General features: G+C 38.7%; 1 non-coding gene across 1 annotated transcript; it reads right to left on the reverse strand.

Moving 5' to 3' along the window:
* Positions 1-6,952: 6,952 nt before the first annotated feature.
* On the reverse strand, positions 6,953-7,060 carry LOC148567435 (small nucleolar RNA R71). Its single transcript, XR_015881501.1, has one exon. It is a non-coding gene; the product is annotated as a small nucleolar RNA R71 (small nucleolar RNA).
* Between the last annotated feature and the right edge of the window lie 7,372 nt (positions 7,061-14,432).

The raw sequence follows: 14,432 nt of genomic DNA on the forward strand, positions 1-14,432 counted from the left end.
TCTTGAGCCTGATGATCCTTTAAGGTGGGTAGAACATGGCCAAGAATTTATTCACTAGATCCTCCCAGCTAGTGATGCTTCCTTGTGGAAAGGTTTTAAGCCATTGAGCAGCTTTATCCCTCAATGAGAATGGGAACAGCAGTAATTTATATGTTTCTGGATGCACACCATTAGATTTCACTGTATCACAAATCCTCAGAAAGGTAGATAAGTGTTGGTTTGGATCTTCCAAAGGGCTTTCTCCATCTGAGCAATTGTTCTGTACCAATGTGATGAGCTGGGGCTTCAATTCAAAGTTATTTGCATTGACATTTGGGGTAAGGATGCTACTCCTACAATGCCTTGGATTAGCTAATGTGTATGAAGCCAATACTCTCCTTTGTGGTTGACCATTGTTGTTGGCCATTCCTACTGATGGATTTGTTGGATTTGTTGGGTGTTCCTCCATTTCATGAAATTTTTCTTCAAAAAGTTCTTCTTCTCCAACAATTCCTTTCCCTCTTGCTTCTCTTCTTATCCTTCGAAGAGTTCTTTCGTCAGCTTCACAGAAAGTAGGGGTCTCCCTCCTTGCTTCTGTCATAAAACCAAAACAACAAGAAACACAGGAGCACTCTGTAGCTTAAGTGCAGTGAGAGTTAGTAGAGACAAAGTCTCAAATGGTTAGTGTGCTAGTTAAAAAATAAAGGAAATAAACAAAAAATATAAAGAAAAAGTGCTTAATCTAGACCACCACCTTACATAATCATTGTTAATCTAATCAATCCTCGGCAACGGTGCCAAAAACTTGATGTGTGAAAAATGATCCAACACAAAACTCACCGGCAAGTGTACTGGGTCGCATCAAGTAATAATAACTCACATGAGTGAGGTCGATCCCACAGGGATTGAAGGATTGAGCAATTTTAGTTAGGTGGTTGATTTAGTCAAGCAAACAAGTTTTGATTTGAGTGATTTGTATTCAACAAAAGCTAAATTGCATCAAATTTAAAGGGAGAGGGTAAATTAAAGTGGAGAAGAAATAAAGGAGCTAAATCTTAAAGTGTAAGTAATGTAAATGACAGAAGCTTAAATTGCAAGAAATGTAAATAGCTGAAGCTTAGAGTGCAAGAAATGTAAATTGCTTGAATAGTAAAGGGGTTTGGGAGCTGGGATCTCAGAAATTAAACAAGAAAATGTAAATAGCAATCAAGAGAAGTAAAAGATGAATTGAAATGCAGCAGATCTCAAACAGAAAAGAAAAATCACTTGAAGAAGCAATACAGAAAGTGAATTCAACTCAATTGTAAAATCTAAAAGAGAAGTTTAAGATCTCAGGGGTTGAATGAAACTAGAAAACAAGTCTAGATCTCAATTTCTTCCTTGATCCAACAGAGAAAAATTGCAGAAGAAATAGAGATAAAAGCAGTAAAGAAAACTTAAATCTAAATCACAATTCCTTGAAATTATGCAGAAAGTAAACAAAGAGAGATATCAGATCAAGAATGAAATAGAATTCCTTCAATTCTCAATCCAAGATTCAAAACAAAGAGTGAAGAGTGTAGAAGTAAGAACAAAGAGGAAGAGAATTGATGAGCGGATAATTTATACGCTTTTTGGCATTGTTTTTACATAGTTTTCAGTATAATTTAGTTAGTTTTTAGTATATTTTTATTAGTTTTTAATTAAAATTCACATTTCTGGACTTTACTATGAGTTTGTGTGTTTTTCTGTAATTTCAGGTAATTTCTGGCTGAAATTGAGGGACTTGAGCAAAAATCAGATTCAGATGTTGAAGAAGGACTGTAGATGTTGTTGGATTCTGACCTCCCTGCACTCAAAGTGGATTTTCTGGAGCTATAAAACTCCAAATGGCGCACTCTCAATTGCGTTGGAAAGTAGACATCCAGATCTTTCCAGAAATATATAATAGTCCATACTTTGGTTAAGGATAGATGATATAAACTGGCGTTGAACACCAGTTCCATGCTGCATTCTGGAGTCAAACGTCAGAAACAGGTTGCAAAGTGGAGTTAAACGCCAGAAACAGGTTACAAACTGGCGTTCAACTCCAAGAAAGACCTCTACACGTGTAAAGCTCAATGTTCAGCCCAAGCACACACCAAGTGGGCCCCGGAAGTGGATTTCTGCATCATTTACTCATTTCTGTAAACCCTAGTAACTAGTTTAGTATAAATAGGACTTTTTACTATTGTATTTACATCTGTGGACATTTAGTTCTTAGATCATGGGGGCTGGCCATTCGGCCATGCCTGGACCTTATCACTTATGTATTTTCAACGGTAGAGTTTCTACACTCCATAGATTAAGGTGTGAAGCTCTGCTGTTCCTCATGAATTAATACAAACTACTACTATTTTTCTATTCAATTCAAGCTTATTCCTTCTCTAAGATATCCATTCGCACCCAAGAACATGATGAATGTCATGATTATGTGACGCTCATCATCATTCTCAACTATGAACGCGTGCCTGACAAACACTTCCGTTCTACATGCAACAAGATAGAATGAGTATCTCTTAGATATCTAATACAGAGGACCGAGTCCGAGATATTAAAATCTTCGTGGTATAAGTTAGAACCGATGGATGGCTATTCTTGAGATCCGAAAAGTCTAAACCTTGTTTGTGGTATTCCGAGTAGGATCTGGGAAAGGATGGCTGTGACGAGCTTCAAACTCGCGAGTGCTGGGCGTAGTGACAGACGCAAAAGGATAGTAAATCCTATTCCAGCATGATCGAGAACCGCCAGATGATTAGCCATGCAGTGACAGCGCATTGGACCATTTTCACAGAGAGGATGGGATGTAGCTGATGAGCGGATAATTTATACGCTTTTTGGCATTGTTTTTAGTATGTTTTTAGTAGAATCTAGTTACTTTTAGGGATGTTTTCATTAGTTTTTATGTTAAATTCACATTTCTAGACTTTACTATGAGTTTGTGTGTTTTTCTGTGATTTCAGGTTTTTTCTGGCTGAAATTGAGGGACTTGAGCAGAAATCAGATTCAGAGGTTGAAGAAGGACTGCTGATGCTGTTGGATTCTGACCTCCCTGCACTCAAAGTGGGTTATCTGGAGCTACAGAACTCGAAATGGCGCGATTCTAATTGCGTTGGAAAGTAGACATCCAGGGCTTTCCAGAAATGTATAATAGTCCATACTTTGGCCAAGAATAGATGACACAAACTGGCGTTCAACGCCAGCTCTCTGCCCAAATCTGGCGTCCAGCGCCAGAAATGGAGCCAAAACCAGAGTTGAACGCCCAAACTGGCACAAAAGCTGGCGTTCAACTCCACAAAAGGACCTCTACACGTGCAACACTCAAGCTCAGCCCAAGCACACACCAAGTGGGCCCCAGAAGTGGATTTATGCATCAATTACTTACTTCTGTAAACCCTAGTAGCTAGTTTATTATAAATAGTACCTTTTGCTATTGTATTAACCATCTTTGATCAGTTGTATGGCCATGCCTGGACCTTTCACTTATGTATTTTTAACGGTAGAGTTTCTACACTCCATAGATTAAGGTGTGGAGCTCTGCTGTTCCTCAAAGATTAATGCAAAGTACTACTATTTTCTATTCAATTCATCTTGTTTCGCTTCTAAGATACCCATTCGTACTTCAATCTGAATGTGATGAATGTGACAATCATCATCATTCCCTATGAACGCGTGCCTGACAACCACTTCCGTTCTACCTTCGACTGAATGAGTATCTCTTAGATCTCTTAATCAGAATCTTCGTGGCGTAAGCTAGAATGATGGCGGCATTCAAGAGAATCCGGAAAGTCTAAACCTTGTCTGTGGTATTCCGAGTAGGATTCAATGAATGAATGACTGTGACGAGCTCCAAACTCGCGATTGCGGGGCGTTAGTGACAGACGCAAAAGGATAGTAAATCCTATTCCAGCATGATCAAGAACCGACAGATGAATAGCCGTGCCGTGACAGGGTGCGTTGACCATTTTCACTGAGAGGATAAGATGAAACCATTGACAAGGGTGATGCCTCCAGACGATTAGCCGTGCCGTGACAGGGCATTGGATCATTTTCCCGAGAGATGACCGAAAGTAGCCATTGACAGTGGTGATGTATCACATAAAGCCAGCCATGGAAAGGAGTAAGACTGATTGGATGAAGATAGCAGGAAAGCAGAGGTTCAGAGGGACGAATGCATCTCCATACGCTTATCTGAAACTCTCACCAATGATTTACATAAGTATTTCTATCTTTACTTTTATTAATTAATTTCGAAAACTCTATACTATTTTATATCTGCCTGACTGAGATTTATAAGGTGACCATAGCTTGCTTCATACCGACAATCTTCGTGGGATTCGACCCTTACTCACGTAAGGTATTACTTGGACGACCCAGTGCACTTGCTGGTCAGTTACACGGAGTTGTGAACCATGGTCTTGGCATCATGTTTTTGGTGCCATTACCAGGGAAAGGAAGAGCGATGAATTTTACATACTTAAAGTGTAATCACGATTCCGCGTACCAAGTTTTTGGCGCCGTTGCCGGGGATTGTTTTAGTTTGGACAACTGACGGTTCATCTTGTTGCTCAGATTAGGTAATTTTCTTTTTATTTTATTTTCAAAAATTTTTCAAAAATATTTCTAAAATTTTCTCTTCTGTTTTCAAAAAAAAAAATGTTTTCAAAAATTTTATTCAAAATTTTTAAGAATGAATTCTAGAGTTTCATGAAGCATGTGAAGCCTGGCTGGCTATAAAGCCATGTCTAAATTTATTTGGACTAAGGCAGCAATTTGTTATCAAGAGCAAGCTAGTTGTTGCTAATCCACCTGCTGCTGTTTCTGATTCACCTGCTGAAGCTTGGCTGGCCATTGACGATGTCTAGTGTTTTGGACCGAAGCTTTCATTGAAAGCTTGGCTGGCTAGTGAGCCATGTCTAATTCCTGGACTGAAGCTTTAGACTAAGAATGCAAGATTCCTGGAATTCATATTAAAAATTTTGGAATCCTTATTTTTCTTTTTCATATAAATTTCGAAAAAATCCAAAAAAATTAGAAAATCATAAAAATCAAAAACATTTTTTGTGTTTCTTGTTTGAGTTATGAGTCATGTCATAAGTTTGGTGTCATTTGCATGTGCATCTTGCATTTTTCGAAAATTTCATGCATTCATAGTGTTCTTCATGATCTTCAAGTTGTTCTTGGTAAGTCTTCTTGTTTGATCTTGATGATTTTTTGTTTTGTGTTGTATGGTGTTTTTCATATGCATCCTTGAATTCTTAGTGCGTAAGCATTAAAGAATTCTAAGTTTGGTGTCTTGCATGTTTTCTTTGCATTAAAAATTTTTCAAAATTGTATCTATGATGTTCATCTTGACATTCATAGTGTTCTTGGTGTACATCTTGACATTCATAGCATTCTTGCATGCATCACATGTTTTGATCTAAAAATTTCATGCATTGCATCTTTTTAGTGTTTTTCTCTCTCATCATAAAAATTTCAAAAATCAAAAAAATATCTTTCCCTCTTTTCTCTCATAAATTCGAAAATTTGAGTTGACTCTTTCAAAAATTTTTAAAATCAAGTTGTTTCTTATGAGTCAAATCAAATTTTCAATTTGAAAATCTTATCTTTTTCAAAATCTTTTTCAAAAATCAAATCTTTTTCAAAATTCTTAGTTATTTTCGAAAATTCCAAAAATATTTTTCAAAAATCTTTTTCTTATTTTTATATCAAATTTTCGAAAATAACATAATCAATTAATGTTTTGATTCAAAAATTTGAAGTTTGTTACTTGCTTGTTAAGAAAGATTCAAACTTTAAGTTCTAGAATCATATCTTGTGATTCCTTATGAATCAAGTCATTAATTGAGATTTTAAAAATCAAATCTTTTTCAAAACTAATTTCTAAAATATCTTCTTATCTTACCTTTTTCAAAAAGTTGGTTTCAGAATATCTTTTCTAACCTCCTAACTTCTTATCTTTTCAAAATTTGTTTCAACTAACTAACTAACTTTTTGTTTGTTTCTTAACTTTTTCAAAACCACCTAACTAACTCTCTCTCTCTCTAATTTTCGAAAATATATCCCCTCTTTTTCAAAAATTTCTTTTTTATTAACTGATTATTTTTATTTTTGATTTTAAAAAAAAAACATTTTTCGAAAAAAAATACTAACCTTTTTCAAAAACTATTTTCGAAAATCACTAAATCTTTTTCAAAAGTTATTTTCGAAAATTCTCCCTCTCCCATCTTATTCTATTTATTTATTCATTTACTAACATCTCATCTCACATCTCAGCCCTCCTCACAGTTGTGTTTCTTTCTTTACATCACATTCTTTGTCTCCCTCTTTCCTTCCACTCACAAAGGGACCCCTATACTGTGGTATAAAGGATCCATATTATTATTATTATTTTTTTCTGTGCCCTCTTCTTTGTCATATGAGCAGGAGCAAGGACAAGAATATTCTTGTTGAAGCAGATCCAGAACCTGAAAGGACTCTGAAGAGAAAACTAAGAAAAGCTAAATTACAACAATCCAGAGATAACCTTGCAGAAATTTTCAAACAGGAAGAGGAGATGACAGCCGAAAATAATAATAATGCAAGGAGGATGCTTGGTGACTTTACTGTACCTAATTCCAATTTACATGGAAGAAGCATCTCCATTCCTGCCATTGGAGCAAACAACTTTGAGCTGAAACCTCAATTAGTTTCTCTGATGCAGCAGAACTGCAAGTTTCATGGACTTCCATCTGAAGATCCTTTTCAGTTCTTAACTGAATTTTTGCAGATATGTGATACTGTTAAGACTAATGGAGTAGATCCTGAAGTCTACAGGCTCATGCTTTTCCCTTTTGCTGTAAGAGACAGAGCTAGATTATGGTTGGATTCTCAACCCAAAGACAGCCTGAACTCTTGGGATAAGCTGGTCACGGCTTTCTTAGCCAAGTACTTTCCTCCTCAAAAGCTGAGCAAGCTTAGAGCTGATGTTCAAACCTTTAGACAGAAAGAAGGTGAATCCCTCTATGAAGCTTGGGAAAGATACAAACAGTTGACCAAAAAGTGTCCTTCTGACATGCTTTCAGAATGGACCATCCTGGATATATTCTATGATGGTTTATCTGAGCTATCAAAGATGTCACTGGACACTTCTGCAGGTGGATCAATTAACCTAAAGAAAACGCCTGCAGAAGCTCAAGAACTCATTGACATGGTTGCTAATAACCAGTTCATGTACACTTTTGAAAGGAATCCTGTGAATAATGGGACGCCTATGAAGAAGGGAGTTCTTGAGATTGATACTCTGAATGCCATATTGGCTCAGAATAAAATATTGACTCAGCAAGTCAATATGATCTCTCAGAGTCTGCATGGAATGCAAGCTGTATCCAACAGTACTCAAGAGGCATCTTCTGAAGAAGAAGCTTATGATCCTGAGAACCCTGCAATAGCAGAGGTGAATTACTTAGGTGAACCTTATGGAAACACCTATAACTCATCATGGAGAAATCATCCAAATTTCTCATGGAAGAATCAAAAGCCTCAACAAGGCTTTAATAATGGTGGAAGAAACAGGTTTAGCAATAATAAACCTTTTCCATCATCCACTCAGCAACAGACAGAGGACTCTAAACAAGCCTGGACCTTTCACTTATGTATTTTTAACGGTAGAGTTTCTACACTCCATAGATTAAGGTGTGGAGCTCTGCTGTTCCTCAAAGATTAATGCAAAGTACTACTATTTTCTATTCAATTCATCTTGTTTCGCTTCTAAGATACCTATTCGTACTTCAATCTGAATGTGATGAACGTGACAATCATCATCATTCCCTATGAACGCGTGCCTGACAACCACTTCCGTTCTACCTTCGACTGAATGAGTATCTCTTAGATCTCTTAATCAGAATCTTCGTGGCGTAAGCTAGAATGATGGTGGCATTCAAGAGATTCCGGAAAGTCTAAACCTTGTTTGTGGTATTCCGAGTAGGATTCAATGAATGAATGACTGTGACGAGCTCCAAACTCGCGATTGTGGGGCGTTAGTGACAGACGCAAAAGGATAGTAAATCCTATTCCAGCATGATCGAGAACCGATAGATGAATAGCCGTGCCGTGACAGGGTGCGTTGACCATTTTCACTGAGAGGATAAGATGAAACCATTGACAAGGGTGATGCCTCCAGACGATTAGCCGTGCCGTGACAGGGCATTGGATCATTTTCCCGAGAGATGACCGAAAGTAGCCATTGACAGTGGTGATGTATCACATAAAGCCAGCCATGGAAAGGAGTAAGATTGATTGGATGAAGATAGCAGGAAAGCAGAGGTTCAGAGGGACGAATGCATCTCCATACGCTTATCTAAAACTCTCACCAATGATTTACATAAGTATTTCTATCTTTACTTTTATTAGGTAATTTCGAAAACTCTATACTATTTTATATCTGCTTGACTGAGATTTATAAGGTGACCATAGCTTGCTTCATACCGACAATCTCCGTGGGATTCGACCCTTACTCACGTAAGGTATTACTTGGACGACCCAGTGCACTTGCTGGTCAGTTACACGGAGTTGTGAACCGTGGTCTTGGCATCATGTTTTTGGCGCCATTACCAGGGAAAGAAAGAGCGATGAATTTTACATACTTAAAGTGTAATCACGATTCTGCGTACCAGTAGCCATTAACAACGGTGATGCCCTACATAAAGCTTGCCATGGAAAGGAGTAGGAATGGTTGGATGAAGACAGCAGGAAAGCAGAGGTTCAGAGGAATGAAAGCATCTCTATACGCTTATCTGAAACTCTCACCAATAAATTACATAAGTATCTCTATCCTAGTTATATTTTATTTATCTTTTACTTATCAATTCATAAAACCATTTGAATCCGCCTGACTGAGATTTACAAGGTGACCATAGCTTGCTTCAAGCCGACAATCTCCGTGGGATCGACCCTTACTCACGTAAGGTTTATTACTTGGACGACCCAGTGCACTTGCTGGTCAGCTGTGCGAAGTTGTGACAAAGAATTAAGATTATGAACGTGCATATAAATTTTTTAGCGCCGTTACCAAGGAATGGAACCGTCACGATTTCTGCGCACCAAGTTTTTGGCACCGTTGCCGGGGATTGTTCGAGTTTGGACAACTGATGGTTCATCTTGTTGCTCAGATTAGGTAATTTCCATCTTGTTTCAACGGTGAAAGGATGAGTCAGGGGAGGACATAGAGAGATACTGATAGATGACCCTCAAACATCAATAGAACCAAGAAGTAGTGGTGTAAGAAAGAATAAAAGAAAAATGGCCCAAATCTCTAAGCATCAACTAGTAGGGCAGGAAAGAAAGAAACAAAAGTTCAAAAAACCAATACCTTTGTAGATGCTTGTTATGAAACTGTATCAAGAAGAGAGGCTTGAGCAAGTAAACTCTTAGGGGTGTTTGAACACCTAGTACCCTAAAATCAACTGTTTTGGGAGTGCTAGTTGAAAGCTTATTGATGAGCGGATATTTTATACGCTTTTTGGGGTTAATTTCATATAATTTTTAGTATGTTTTAGTTAGTTTTTAGTTTATTTTCATTAGTTTTTAGGAAAAATTCATATTTTTGGACTTTACTATGAGTTGTGTATTTTTCTGTAATTTCAGGTATTTTTCTGGCTGAAATTGAGGGAGCTGAGCAAAAATCTGATTCAGGCTGAAAAAGGACTGCTGATGCTGTTGGATTTTGACCTCTCTGCCCTCAAAGTGAATTTTCTGGAGCTACAAAACTCGAAATGGCGTGCTTCCAATTGCTTTGGAAAGTAGACATCCAGGGCTTTCCAGCAATATATAATAGTTCATACGTTGCTCAACGATAGATGATGTAAACTGGCGTTCAACGCCAGTTCTCTGCCCAATTCTGGCGTCCAGCGCCAGAAAAGGATTAAAAGTTGGAGTTCAACGCCAGAAATGGATCCAAACCTGGCGTTGAATGCCCAAAACAGCCTTATGCACGTGAAATGTTTAAATCTCAGCCCCAGCACACACCAAGTGGGCCCCAGAAGTGGATCTCTGCACCATCTGTCATAGTCTACTCACTTTTTGTAAACCTAGGCTACTAGTTTAGTATTTAAACAACTTTTAGAGACTTATTTTGTATCTCATGACATTTTAGATATAAACTTTGTACTCTTTGACGGCATGAGTCTCTAAACTCCATTGTTGGGGGTGAGGAGCTCTACTGTGTCTCGATGAATTAATGCAAGTATTTCTGTTTTCCATTCAAACATGCGTGTTCCTATCTAAGATATCCATTCGCGCCTAACTATGGAGAAGGTGATGATTTATGACAAGTCATCCTAGCCTATTTTAACCAGTCTTTTCCTTTTGTTTTCATTAGAATTATGCACTTTCTTGAACCATAAGCAAGCTAATTGAGTAGATTTTCATGTTTCCCTTGATTGAATCAACCATGTATAAATTCATGCCATTTGATGAGGTTTTAGGCTAAAATTGTTGCATATTATGATAGAATGAATATCTCATGATTATGAGCATAGCTTTGATGAGTTTGGTTGATTAATTATAGGTGAAGAAAGCTTGGAGAAAGGTTGAAGTAAGAAGGAATAGCTAGGAGTAAAGAGAAGACAATGGAATAAGTGAAATTGAACTAGGAAGCAAAAAGCTGGACCTAAAGTTGGCATCAAACTTTTGCACAAATTTTTGGTTGAAAAGTTAGCCCCAACGTTAGCCCCCTAACTTGGAGGCTAACATTGGAACTTGAAAATCACTCCCTGGGTACCAAAAGTTTGCGCCAACGTTAGCCCCCTAACTTTGAGGCTAACGTTGGCACATGAAATTTACCCCTGGGCACCAAAAGTTTGCGCCAACGTTAGCCCCCTAACTTTGAGGCTAACGTTGGCATGAAGAAATCCTCCCTGGGCACCAAAAGTTTGCACCAACGTTAGCCCCCTAACTTGGAGGCTAACGTTGGCACATGAAAATCACAAGGAGGAGCAAAAGTTTGCGCCAACGTTAGCCCCCTAACTTGGTGGCTAACGTTGGCGCCACAAGTACACAAGGAAAGGCCAACGTTAGGGCCAAAGTTAGACCCCTAACGTTGGCACCAACATTCATATCAGCAAAGTGGTGCTAGCTGATATGAAAAGTTGGAGCAAAAGTTAGACCCCTAACTTTTGTTCAAACTTTTGGTCCAACTTTTGCAAAACTCAAACCCGGTTCAATTGGTTCGTTTTGGTTCCTCTTCAAACTCCAAGAGCAATCAACCAAGGCCTCTTTCAACCCAATTCCACCAAGAGCAAAGGCCCAACTCAAGGCTTGAAGATCATTGGAAGAAAGTGTATAAATAGGATAGAATTCAAGTTCTTCGGGGAGCTTTCTTTTGGAATTTTCATAATAGTTTTCGGAGAGCTTTGGATATTGAGTGATCTTTAATTTCTTTGTCTTGGGGAAGGAGAATTCACTTCTCTTCCTCTCAGTGTTATTGCTTTCAATTTCAATTACAATTGTCTTGGATTTTGGGTTGGAGAATTGAAGAAATTCTATTTCAATCTCAACCTTGGATCTCTCTGTTTATTTACTGAATTTGAATTTCTGTTTCCATTACTTGCTTCTCATCTAATTTCTTTGCAATTTACAATTTCCTTGCAATTGTTCTTGTTGGATCTAGGAAGGCATTGAGATCTAGACTTGGTTTTCTAGTCTCTGGGTCCTGAGATCTGATTTCCCATTTCAATTCTCTGTTTACTGCTTTCCATGTTCATCTACTTTGCTGTTTCGGATCCGATTCAATCCCAATTCCCTTTTTCTCTTCTGTTTAATGCAATTTAACTTTTCCTTGTTTAATTTCTGCAAATCCAAGTCCCAATCCCCTTTACAATTCAAGTCATTTACATTCCTTGCACTTTAAGATTCCGCAATTTACATTTCTTGCACTCTAAGTTTCTGCCATTTAATTTCTTGTTCTTTAAGATTCAGCAATTTAATTTCCTGCTCTCTTTAATTCCATGCAATTTAAATTCTGCAAATCACCAATCAATCAACCAAATCTTGATTCGCTTGACTAAATCAACCACTAAACTAAAATTGCTCAATCCTTCAATCCCTGTGGGATCGACCTCACTCCCGTGAGTTTTTATTACTTGATGCGACCCGGTGCACTTGCCGGTTAGATTTGGGTGTTTTGGGAGAGATTCGTTTCTCCACCAAAATATCTCATCAAGTTTTTGGCGCCGTTGCCGGGGATTGATTAGATTGACAATGATTAAGTGAAGTGGTGATCTAGATCAAGCACTTTTTCTTTAATTTTCGACTAACCCACTAACTGTTTGATTTTTTGCTTAATCTAACTAACACTTCAATCTGGCAGTAAATTGAAGTGTCACTAGTTTTGTGCATTTCTCATGCTCTGCTTGTATGTCAGGTACAAGAAGAACCATACCCAATTTTCATGAACAAGACGAAAGAACTCTCAGGAGGTTAAGAAGTGCTGAAAGAGGGAAAAATATTATTGGAGAAGAGGAATCAGACGAAGAATTCCAAGAGATGGAGGAACATTTAACCAATCCACCAGGTGGAGAAGACAACAACAATGACAACCCACCCCAGAGGAGAGTTTTGGCTTCCTATACCTTTGCAAATCCTAGACATTGTGGGAGCAGCATCTTGGCTCCAAATGTCAATGCTAACAATTTTGAACTCAAACCACAACTCATCACCTTGGTTCAGAACAATTGCTCTTTTGGTGGAGGACCACTTGAGGACCCACACCAACATTTATCCACTTTCTTGAGGATATGCAACACTGTCAAAACTAATGGAGTGCCCCCTGACAGTTACAAGCTGATGCTATTCCCATTTTCTCTCAGGGACAAGGCCACTCAATGGTTAGAATCTTTTCCAAGGGACAGCATCAACAACTGGGATGATTTGGTAACCAAGTTTCTTGCCAAGTTTTACCCACCTCAGAGGATCATAAGGTTGAAGACTGAGGTACAAACATTTACACAAATGGAGGCCGAACCCATCCATGAGGCATGGGAGAGGTACAAGGCTCTGATTAGGAAATGTCCCCCTGCCATGTTTAATGAGTGGGAGAAGCTTCAAAACTTCTATGAAGGCTTAACACTGAAATCCCAGGAAGCTTTGGATCATTCAGCTGGAGGTTCCTTGCAACTCATGAAAACTGCAGAAGAGGCTCAAGAACTCATTGATATGGTGTCTGGTGCACGGATTGTGAATCACACTTTTCACAACGCGTATCACTGACCAGCAAGTGCACTGGGTCGTCCAAGTAATACCTTACGTGAGTAAGGGTCGAATCCCACGGAGATTGTTGGTTTGAAGCAATCTATGGTTATCTTGTAAATCTTAGTCAGGAAGTCAATTATGTTTATCAGTTGAATTGTGAATAACCAAGAGAGCATAAATTAAAGGTTACTTGTTGTGCAGTAATGGAAAATATGTTGGAGTTTTGGAGATGCTTTGTCTTCTGAATCTCTGCTTTCCCCTGTCTTCTGATTCACGCACGCACGTCCTCCTATGGTAAGCTGTGTGTTGGTGGATCACCGTTGTCAATGGCTACCTTCCATCCTTCCAGTGAAAACTACGCTCACGCGCTCTGTCACAGCACGGCTAATCACCGGTTGGTTCTCGATCCGGTTGGAATAGGATTTACTATCCTTTTGCATCTGTCACTAACGCCCAGCCTTCAGGAGTTTGAAGCTCGTCACAGTCATTCAATCCTTGAATCCTACTCGGAATACCACAGACAAGGTTTAGACTTTCCGGATTCTCATGAATGCCGCCATCAGTTCTAGCTTATACCACGGAGATTCTGATTAAGGAATCTAAGAGACACTCATTCAATCGGATATAGAACGGAGGTGGTTGTCAGGCACACGTTCGTGGTTTGAGGAAGGTGATGACTGTCACAGATCATCGCCTCCATCACAGTTAAGCGCGAATGAACATCTTAGATAGGAACAAGCGTGTTTGAATGGAAAACAGAAATACTTGCATTAATTCATCGAGACACAGCAGAGCTCCTCACCCCCAACAATGGGGTTTAGAGACTCATGCCATCAGAGAATACAAAGTTTAGATCTGAAAATGTCATGAGATACAAAATAAGTCTCTAAAAGTTGTTTAAATACTAAACTAGTAGCCTAGGGTTACAAAATATGAGTGGACTATGATGGATGATGCAGAGGTCAACTTCTGGGGCCCACTTGGTATGTGCTGGGGCTGAGATTTAAGTGAGTCACGTGCAGAGGCCATTTGTGGAGTTGAACGCCAGTTTTTATGCCAGTTTGGGCGTTCAACTCCAGTTTTTGATCCTTTTCTGGCGCTGGACGCCAGAATTGGGCAGAGAACTGGAGTTGAACGCCAGTTTACGTCGTCTATCCTTGTGCAAAGTATGGACTATTATATATTGCTGGAAAGCCCTGGATGTC

Source organism: Arachis ipaensis, chromosome B4 (assembly GCF_059453495.1).
Source record: "Arachis ipaensis isolate K30076 ecotype BB chromosome B4, ASM5945349v1, whole genome shotgun sequence".
Classification (NCBI taxonomy): domain Eukaryota; kingdom Viridiplantae; phylum Streptophyta; class Magnoliopsida; order Fabales; family Fabaceae; genus Arachis; species Arachis ipaensis.